This window comes from Carlito syrichta, unplaced genomic scaffold, assembly GCF_000164805.1.
Source record: "Carlito syrichta isolate Samal-C Ts95f unplaced genomic scaffold, Tarsius_syrichta-2.0.1 Scaffold302630, whole genome shotgun sequence".
NCBI lineage: Eukaryota > Metazoa > Chordata > Mammalia > Primates > Tarsiidae > Carlito > Carlito syrichta.
The window spans coordinates 176,139-184,742 of NW_007246726.1; the positions used below are offsets into that span (position 1 = coordinate 176,139).

At 43.1% G+C, this 8,604-nt stretch overlaps 1 non-coding gene across 1 annotated transcript; it reads left to right on the forward strand.

Moving 5' to 3' along the window:
* The first annotated feature begins 3,048 nt into the window (after window positions 1–3,048).
* On the forward strand, window positions 3,049–3,121 carry TRNAV-CAC. Its single transcript has one exon. It is a non-coding gene; the product is annotated as a tRNA-Val (tRNA).
* Window positions 3,122–8,604: the final 5,483 nt, after the last annotated feature.

Consider the following 8,604-nt stretch of genomic DNA (forward strand, 5'->3'; position numbering starts at 1 on the left):
GCTGATTTTTTGATTTATTGTAGAGATGAGGTCTTGCCAAGTTGCTCAGGCGGGTCTCGAGCCCGCGAGCTCAGGCAATCTACTCACCTCAGCCTGCCAAAGCGTGGGATTACAGCCTGAGCCACCGAGCCCGGCTCTGGCTAATTTTTGATTAATTGTGGAGACGAGGTCTGGCCAAGTTGCCTGGGCTGGTCTACGAACCTGTGGGCTCCGACACTCCATTTGCCTCAGCCTCCCAAAGTGCTGGGATTACAGGCTGAGTCACCAAGACCAGCCTAGTCAGTTCTTGATCAATGATCATATGCTTGAATTGGACAGAAGACCAGCCATGAGACCAGGTGCTAATTACGCACACCACAGGGCTGCCAAGTCAGGACTAGGATCCAGGAAATACAGACAGTTAAGTTGGCCTTATTTCATCTTCTTTCTTTTCTTTCTTTCCTTCTTTTCTTCCTTCCTTTCCTTTCCTTCCTTCTGACTTTGTTTTATGTAGATAATGATATCTTCTACAGGTGACAATTGTGTTCTACCTTCCCAATACTGCACCAACTATTTCCTTATCTTTTATTTACTTATTTACCTAGAGGTCATCAACCGAGAGATTTTGCCCAGCATTAAGTAAAGACAGAGAAGCAACCTTAAATCAACCCAATTGTGTTTTCTTAGTTGGTTGATCACACTGGAAAGCATCCTAGATGGAAAGCAGGCCGCAATGAGACTTTTCTGTGAAAGGTTTTTATATATCCTTTCCCACAAATATTTGTGTAGAAGTGCAAGAAAACCTCTCATCAAAAGCATCCTTGAACTCCACTGGGATCCTGGAAATAGGAACTCAGTTACTACTCCACTTTGGATAGTGGCATAATTGCATATGCAACACAAATCAAGAGAATTCTGCTTGGACTCAGTCTGGAGCCGGACTCAGTCTGGAGTCGGACTCAGGTCAGGGCCAGGACAGGACAAGTCTAAGAACCATTATCACAGGGCAGCCACCTACCTGTCAGCAATTATCCGAACAATTCTGCAAAACTCGAGAATTTCCCCCTCCCTTTGATCCAGTTTCTATCTGACGCCCTTACTGCAGCACCGATAATCTTCCTTTCTGTCAGGTCAGAACCCTTGAAGATCCCACACAACCAGGCAGAAGCAAGGGAGCAACTGTACTTCCCTTAAGGATTTTCCTTATGTGGATTCTTCTGGCGCTCTGGGTGACCCAAAATGTTAGGTTCGGAGGAAAGCAGCATCCACCCACCAACGCCCCAAGCCCATATCTGCATGTCTCGCTTAAAGACTTCAGGGACTCGCCGCCAACTGCCAAAAGGGGACAGAAAGGGACTTTCCAGTCCAGAGTGGATACACCTGCCTTCAACCCTGCCAGCAGCCCCAACAACAGCCACACAGGGCCAGAGATGATTGGACACTTTGCCTCTCTACCTCGCTGCTACCCCCCAGACGCAGCACCCTTAAAAACCCAAACTACCCTTCCTTGGGCGTGACTCCCTGGCTCATCTTTCCGGACCACGGGACCTCTCCCGGGAGCTCCCCCCAATAAACGCTTGGTTTGTACCAGCCCCTTGTCCTGTGCCTCTTTCGGTATCTCCAAACGTTACACAAAACCCCACTGTTTAGAAATGGTCTCGCTCTATCACCCAGGCTGAGAGCGGTGGCAGAGCATGGTCCACTGAAGCATTGAACTCTTGGGCTCAAGCAATCTTCCCATATCAGTCTCCCCAGGGGTTAGGACTACAGGTGCTGTGCCACCACGCACAGCTAATTTTTTAATATTTGTAGAGACAGCACTATGTTGCCCAGGCTGCTCTCAAACTCCTGGCCTCAAGCGATCCTCCTGCCTTGGCCTTCCAAAGTGCTGGGATTATAGGTATGAGCTACTACTCCTAGCCTTATTCTTGGTTAGTTTTTTAAAAAGCAAGCTTATCGTATAATTATATATAAGGTACTAGAATAGTCAAATATAAACTAATTAGAGAACAAAATAATAGTAAATATGGGCTACAATTGTTACTCAGAGTCTTGTTTTCTCTTTTTTTATATTTTTATTTATTTATTTTTAAAGCTTTTAGAGACAAGGTCTGGCTCAGTCTCCCAGGCTAGAGTGTTGTAATGAGATCACAGCTCACGGCAACCTGAACCTCCAGGGCTTAAGTGATCCCCCTGCCTCAGTCAGCTGGAATTACAGGCACGCACCACCCAGGTGGCTTTTTTTTTTTTTTTTGTATAGCTGAGGTCTCACTACATTGCCTAGGCTTTCCCTGGGCCTTCCATGAGGCCTGGTCTTCAAACGAATGCAGTACAGGCTGCTGAAGCGTGGTTTGGTCTGGGATGAATGTTTGATATTTTCAAACAAATGCTCCACGGTACCTGCTAAAGCTTGAAAGGGTCATTAAGTGTTGGAATTAAGTTGAGTAAAATAAGCGACAGTGGCAGGAACTCACAGGATCCCCTTTACTGGGAGGACACCACTGAGGCGCTGAGTCGAAAGGGCTTTCGGGGAAAGAGGGCGCCGGTCAGGTCCGTCGGACTCGGGGAGAGCGCATGGAGGGAGAGCCCTACGGTCCTGGGTGGACTCAAAGTGTCCAACTTCCGTCAAGAGCCAAGCTCACTGACGACCGACGCCGTGAAGAAGACCACGGAGGCGCGATCTGCCGTCCGGGAGGTGTGGCGTCACCATTCCTGGGCGTTGGGGGCGCCCGGGGCGCAGACACACAAACCCCAGCGGCTTCTGCAACTTCTGGGAGCTGGAGAATCAGCCGGAGAGAAACATGCACACGGACGCTTAGCTCTGGGTCTAGAACCTGCGTGAGATGCAGCATTCGGAACTGAGAAGGGTCCCCAGGGGCTGCGTTTGGGGGTGGGGGTATCCGAAGCCGGGCCTGCAGTCTCCCTGTCTGAGGGATTGTGGGTGCTTCCCGGGATCTTTTCAGTCAAATTTCGAAATGCTGTTGAATTTCTTACACTAGAAACTATTAGAGTTGGAAATAACAAGTTATTTTCATGGATACTTGTTGCAGCTTTTTACCTAGACGTGTGGTTTCCGTAGTGTAGTGGTTATCACGTTCGCCTCACACGCGAAAGGTCCCCGGTTCGAAACCGGGCGGAAACAGCGCTGTTTTTCTCTAGAATCAATTGTTTTAATTGGGGCTGTGGAGAACAAACAAAAAACTAGTTAATGAATCTGGTCAGATAGGACCGAGTCAGAATTGCCGCCAGCTTTCCAGGATGTGAACGCAGAGCAAGGTCTGCTTAATATTCGATTTATTTTCAGAAAATCCCTGCAGTTTGCTTCATTCTCTTCTATCACTTGAATTTTCACACGCTGACACTGAAATTGGATGACGTTTTCTGAGGATATTTCCTGAGGGTCTGAATAGCTTCTATCCACTCTCATGCAGTTGCAGATCTGGTTGATTTGAGTGATAGAACCAAAACAAACACACAAAAACGAATTGAAATCCACAATTGAAACTTGTAGAGTCACTATTCTGTATTCACACATACTAGTATACTCCCAAATAATCCTCAGAAAACTGTAAGTGTCCAAACCACCCTCCAGAGGTCTAGGTACCCAACAATTTTAATAAATACAATTCCCATCTTCCTTTCTTCCTGACAAGGTCTTGCTATGTTGCCCCAGGCTGGTCTTGAACTCGTTGGTTCAAGCAACCCTCTGGCCTTGGCCTCCCAAAGCGCTGGGATTGCAGGCATTCATCACCACAACCAACCCGAGATTTTTTAATTCAACTTATTAACATGCAGAGGTGGAGAGAATCAAATAATCACAGGTACCTCTGAGGGAAAAAGGAAGAGTAAATTACTTAAGAGTATTGAGCAAGTAAATGAAAGATAAAAGAATGGAATGAAAACGGATGACTGCCGGGAATGGTCCCTCAGTGGATGGTGGATGTGAATCCCTGTTTGCCAGGTTAGAAGCTAGGCACACTGAGGGGACACAACCAAAACGCTTGAGGTACCCGTTCACCCACTACATGTTTTACAGTGTGGTTGTTAAGGGATGTACAACGCTGCTGGTTCTAGAAGCTTCTGGAGCCAACAACCAAAGCATGGAAGCATAAAATTCTGTCAACTGGAACCTTGGACTCTATACTGTAAGCCTGATCTAGGGACTGAAAGAGGAAAAAAGACCAAAATGTGCTCTCTTTCTCTACCATGTGAGGACAGAGGGAAAAAAGGAGTGGTCTGCAAACCAGGAAGAGAGCCCTCGCCAGGGAACTGAATCAAACAGCATTTTGATCTCGAACATCTCAGCCTCCAGAACTGTGAGAAATAAATTCCTGCTGTCTGTGCTACCCAGTCTATGATATTTTGTTGTGGCAGCCAGAGCTAAGATAGCTGGTTCAATGGAGAATCCACCAGCAACTTTTTATGAAAAGTTGCTGACATGTCAAGAGTTACTGCTCCTGGATTTGAGTATTGACAAGAGTTAGAATGATGCACATGGAGGGAAGCAGGATGCAGAGCATAAGGTATTATCATTTTACTAAAAAATCTGGGGAGACTTCAATAGATTTAGGCTGCAGCTGTGTCCAAATTTAAGCTGTGGAAGGGTCACTCGAAGATAAAGTGTGGCAAGTGAATAGTGTACATTAACTGACTATAGAGAGGTCAGTTTTCAATCTGCTTATATAAATGGAGGCAAGAGGTGATAGATGAAAGAGTATGGTAATAGAGTGATAGTATGTGGAGTATCCAATAAATTTAAGCTCTATTTTTTAATCGAACTGAAATTGTGTTGTGAAAATGAATTTATCCAAAGACAACAGCAAGATCTGGTTTGGACACTAGAATGGAAGCAGCGAGGATAGATGTACTAGGCAGAGGTAGAAACAGGTCTTACTGATTGACTGAAACACTGGGGACAATGCACTAGTCTTTGGGAGATGCTGCACTTAGTTCCCGTCATTGAGTGTTGAGGTAGAGGGTGATGTGAGATTCTGACAGGAACTCACTGGTATGTTGTTTTAGTATTTGTGAATGAGACACATAGGAGGCATTGACTTGTGAATTAGGAGTTACAAGTAGGAAGTGCAAATTTGTAGTTTAGAAAGACATGTGGGACTACGTGTCGCTCTGACTGATGTAGATGACTTGTGAAGGTTTGTTGGCCAGAGCTGGTGTGTGTCTTTGGTGTTATACAGCTGGCAGATGAAGTTACAGTTCTGCAAGGTCGATGTGGAGGTTGATGTCCTTGTTGAGCTCAAGTTTATGACTCAGCCTGAACTTTGCTTGGCTTCCCAGGTGGAGAAGCATGATTACATGTCATTGCTCCTATTTTTGAAAAAGTCACAATGACTCCCAGCTGCAACATGTGGGGCAAACTCTCCAGATTCTTATCTTCTGTTTAATTTCCCCATGGAAAATTGGGTAAAGAAATCTCTCTACTATTTGAACTTCATTAAAAGACTAATATGTTAATATTTCAGCCACCAATATTTCTTTAAAATAGTCTACTCCTTATGTAGCAAATACATCAAAGCATATTAACTTAGAAAATTGGATTCTCCCAATTAAACATTGATTACAAGCATTATTAAACTTCTTATACCACATATTTCTTCAAATGCTTTATACATCTTAGAAAGCAGACATATAATATTATCATAATGATTACAAGACTGATCATTACTCTTTTACAAAAACAACTACAGAGAACTAACACCAGGACCAAAAATTATTTCTTCAGTATCTACATCTTGATTCTCTCCTTTTATTTCCTGTCTTTTAATTCGAATTCTGATTCAGTTTCTTATTTCTTCCCTAGGTTAGAATTTTACTGACCTAACCTATCAGTTATCTCACCTTCTTAGGACCACTAAGACAACAATTTGAGAAAGGTAGTTGAAGATTTAGGATCAGAAACAAGGCACTTGGATAAATTTCTGATGTTTTTCTATAAGAATGTGTTATCCAGTTGGAAAGAGAGACTTTTTTGGAGTTAAGAGTTTGAGAAGACACAGATATTTTGATATATCTAGTTTGTTTCTTATAAACACCTTTGATCTGGATGTCTTGGTTAGCTTTTAGTCAACACTATAAAATCCTCATTTGGGATAATTGCTAAATATTTTCAGATACTTTAAACTTTTACTGCATCCTTAGCCGCCGTCGGTGTTGGTGGCTTGGTGGCAGCTTTCTCGCCTCCCATGCAGGAGAACCGCGTTCGGTTCCTATTTGGCTTAGAGTTGCATGTGTTTCCTTTCTCTATGACCTTTACATTTCTACCTGCGTCTGTTTTGCTGTATTCAGAGAACCTTGGTGGTGATGGCTTTAAATTGATGACACTGCTAACGCAGTCATGGCCAACGTCTGCAGCACAGGACGATCAGAAAACCATCGAATCCCAGACCTTGAAATTCTTGGACTCGGCAACCATTCAGCGTCGTCTGTGACAGTGCCAGGTGTTTCTGGTGGGTCGCTGCATTTTGGAATATTGGTACCTAAAACCTTGTTGTTTTCCTTTATTCGATGGTCAGATCCCTGATTAACATGCTGAACCTTAGGCTGACCTCTGGGCCAGGTCTCACTGAGGAACGAGGATCAAGAAATGAAGGTCTGGGAAGGAGAGAAGCTGCGGGGAGGGACAGTCACCTCGGTCATCCGAGAGGCGTCCGCGGTCCAAGGAAAAAAGCGTCTTTTGGAGCAATCACTAAGGAAAGAGGAGTGTAGGGAGGGATCCACGTGGAGACGGAGGAGAAGCGAAAACGGGGCCTCGCACGGAGGTGACGAAAGGACCCTCAAGTCTGACATCAACTCCGTGAACCGGCCCTGGTTCTTGGCCACCCTCTGGCTTCCGCGGGTTCCGTGGGCGCATCGTTGTTCCAGGACGGATTCCATGTCTCCGGCAATGTGTGTCAACAGGTGTTGGCCTGAAAATTATATTTTTAATAAGGAAAAGTGAGCTACACAACCTAGGAACTCTTTATGTGGTTTTGTTTTATATCTCCTGGAATATTAGGAAGCTCCTGGGAAAAATTCAGAATTTGAGAGTAACAGGGATGTTACTTCGTTAGAGAGACAATGGGTGACAATGGGTGATTTTCTTCCAAAGATCTTTAGAGGATCCATCTCCCCTCCCGCCCCAATTTAACAGTCACTTAAAATCTCAGACCAGCGACATTTGAGGAACATTCTAATTTCTGTTTTGAAAATAAACTTGACTTATTCCACTTCAAGTCTTCTAAGTCTATGATTGTCTTTCTACATTTTGTGTATAAACCAATGGTGATACTAAGTTAGAACTAACTGGTTTATTTTTTAAAACTCTTTGGGTATCTCTGAATTTCATTAACAAATTCTGAACTGTAATACATAATATCTTGTTTTTAAGCATAGATCACTTACATGATGAAACAAAAAATTGAGATTCCATTGTTCCCAAACTGTCTTATGGTTTGCTAAAGAAGAGTCTGGCTTTGACTCCATTCTTTATCTTCTCCCGGCCTCGGAAGAGCTTCTGCTATATTCAGATTTTCTCTTCTAATGAAGTGTAGAAGCAAGAAGAAAGGGATGGGAGAGAGAATATCCATCCTGGCACAGGCTGGAGGAGAATTTTGTTGGACAGATTGGAGGAGAAAAAAAGAAAGAGAAGTTGCTGGTTGTGAAATAAGCAATGGGAAAGGAAACTTCTGTTTTGTTTTGTTTTTGTTTTTAGCAGATCATCGCTTTTTAATATGAACTTCTTTGAAGTTCTTCAGGATAAATCTATACCTGTGTGTGTGTGTGTGTGTGTGTGTGTGTGTGTGTGTGTGTGTTTAATTTATTGTGGTAAAATACACATAAAATGTATTATCTTAACTATTTAAGTGTTCAGTTCAGTGATATTAAGTACATTCATATTGTTTAACCATCTCCACATTCATTTCCATAACTCTTTTCACCTTGCAAATTGAAACTCTATACCCCATTAATCAATGAACATCCATTCTCCTCAACCCCTGGAAACCACCATTCTATTTTTTTGTCATGAAGCTTTTATCCTCTGTTGTTTTCTGAGACTTTCATTGTTTTACATCGCACATTTAGGTGATGGAGGTATTTTGAGTTAATTTTTGTATATGATGTTAGAAGAATGGTCAAGTTAATTTGTTGTATGTAGAGGCCAGTTTTCCCAGCTCCATTTATTGGAAAGACAGTCCTTTCCCCCATTGAACTTTGTTGAAAATCATTTGACCATGTATGTGATAGCTTATTTCTAGACTCTATATTTTATTCCATTGGTCTCTGTGTCTGTCTTTATGCCAGTGCCACGCTGTTTTGATTATTGTAGTTTTATAGTACATTTTGATATCAGGAAGTATGCACCTTCCAGCTTCGGTCTTCTTTTTCAGGACTATTTTGTCTACTTGTGGTTCCTTAAGATTCCGTGTGTTGTCGTTTTTAATTTTTAATTTAACTTTATGTAATTTTATTTTATTTTATTTTGAGTGAAGGTTTCACTCGTCACCCAGGCTGGAGTACAGTGGCAGATCACAGCTCATTGCAGTCTCAACCTCCTTGGCTCAGGCAATCCTTCTGCCTCAGTCTCTCAAGTAGCTGGGAGTACAGGTGTGCACTACCAAAGCCTTCAAA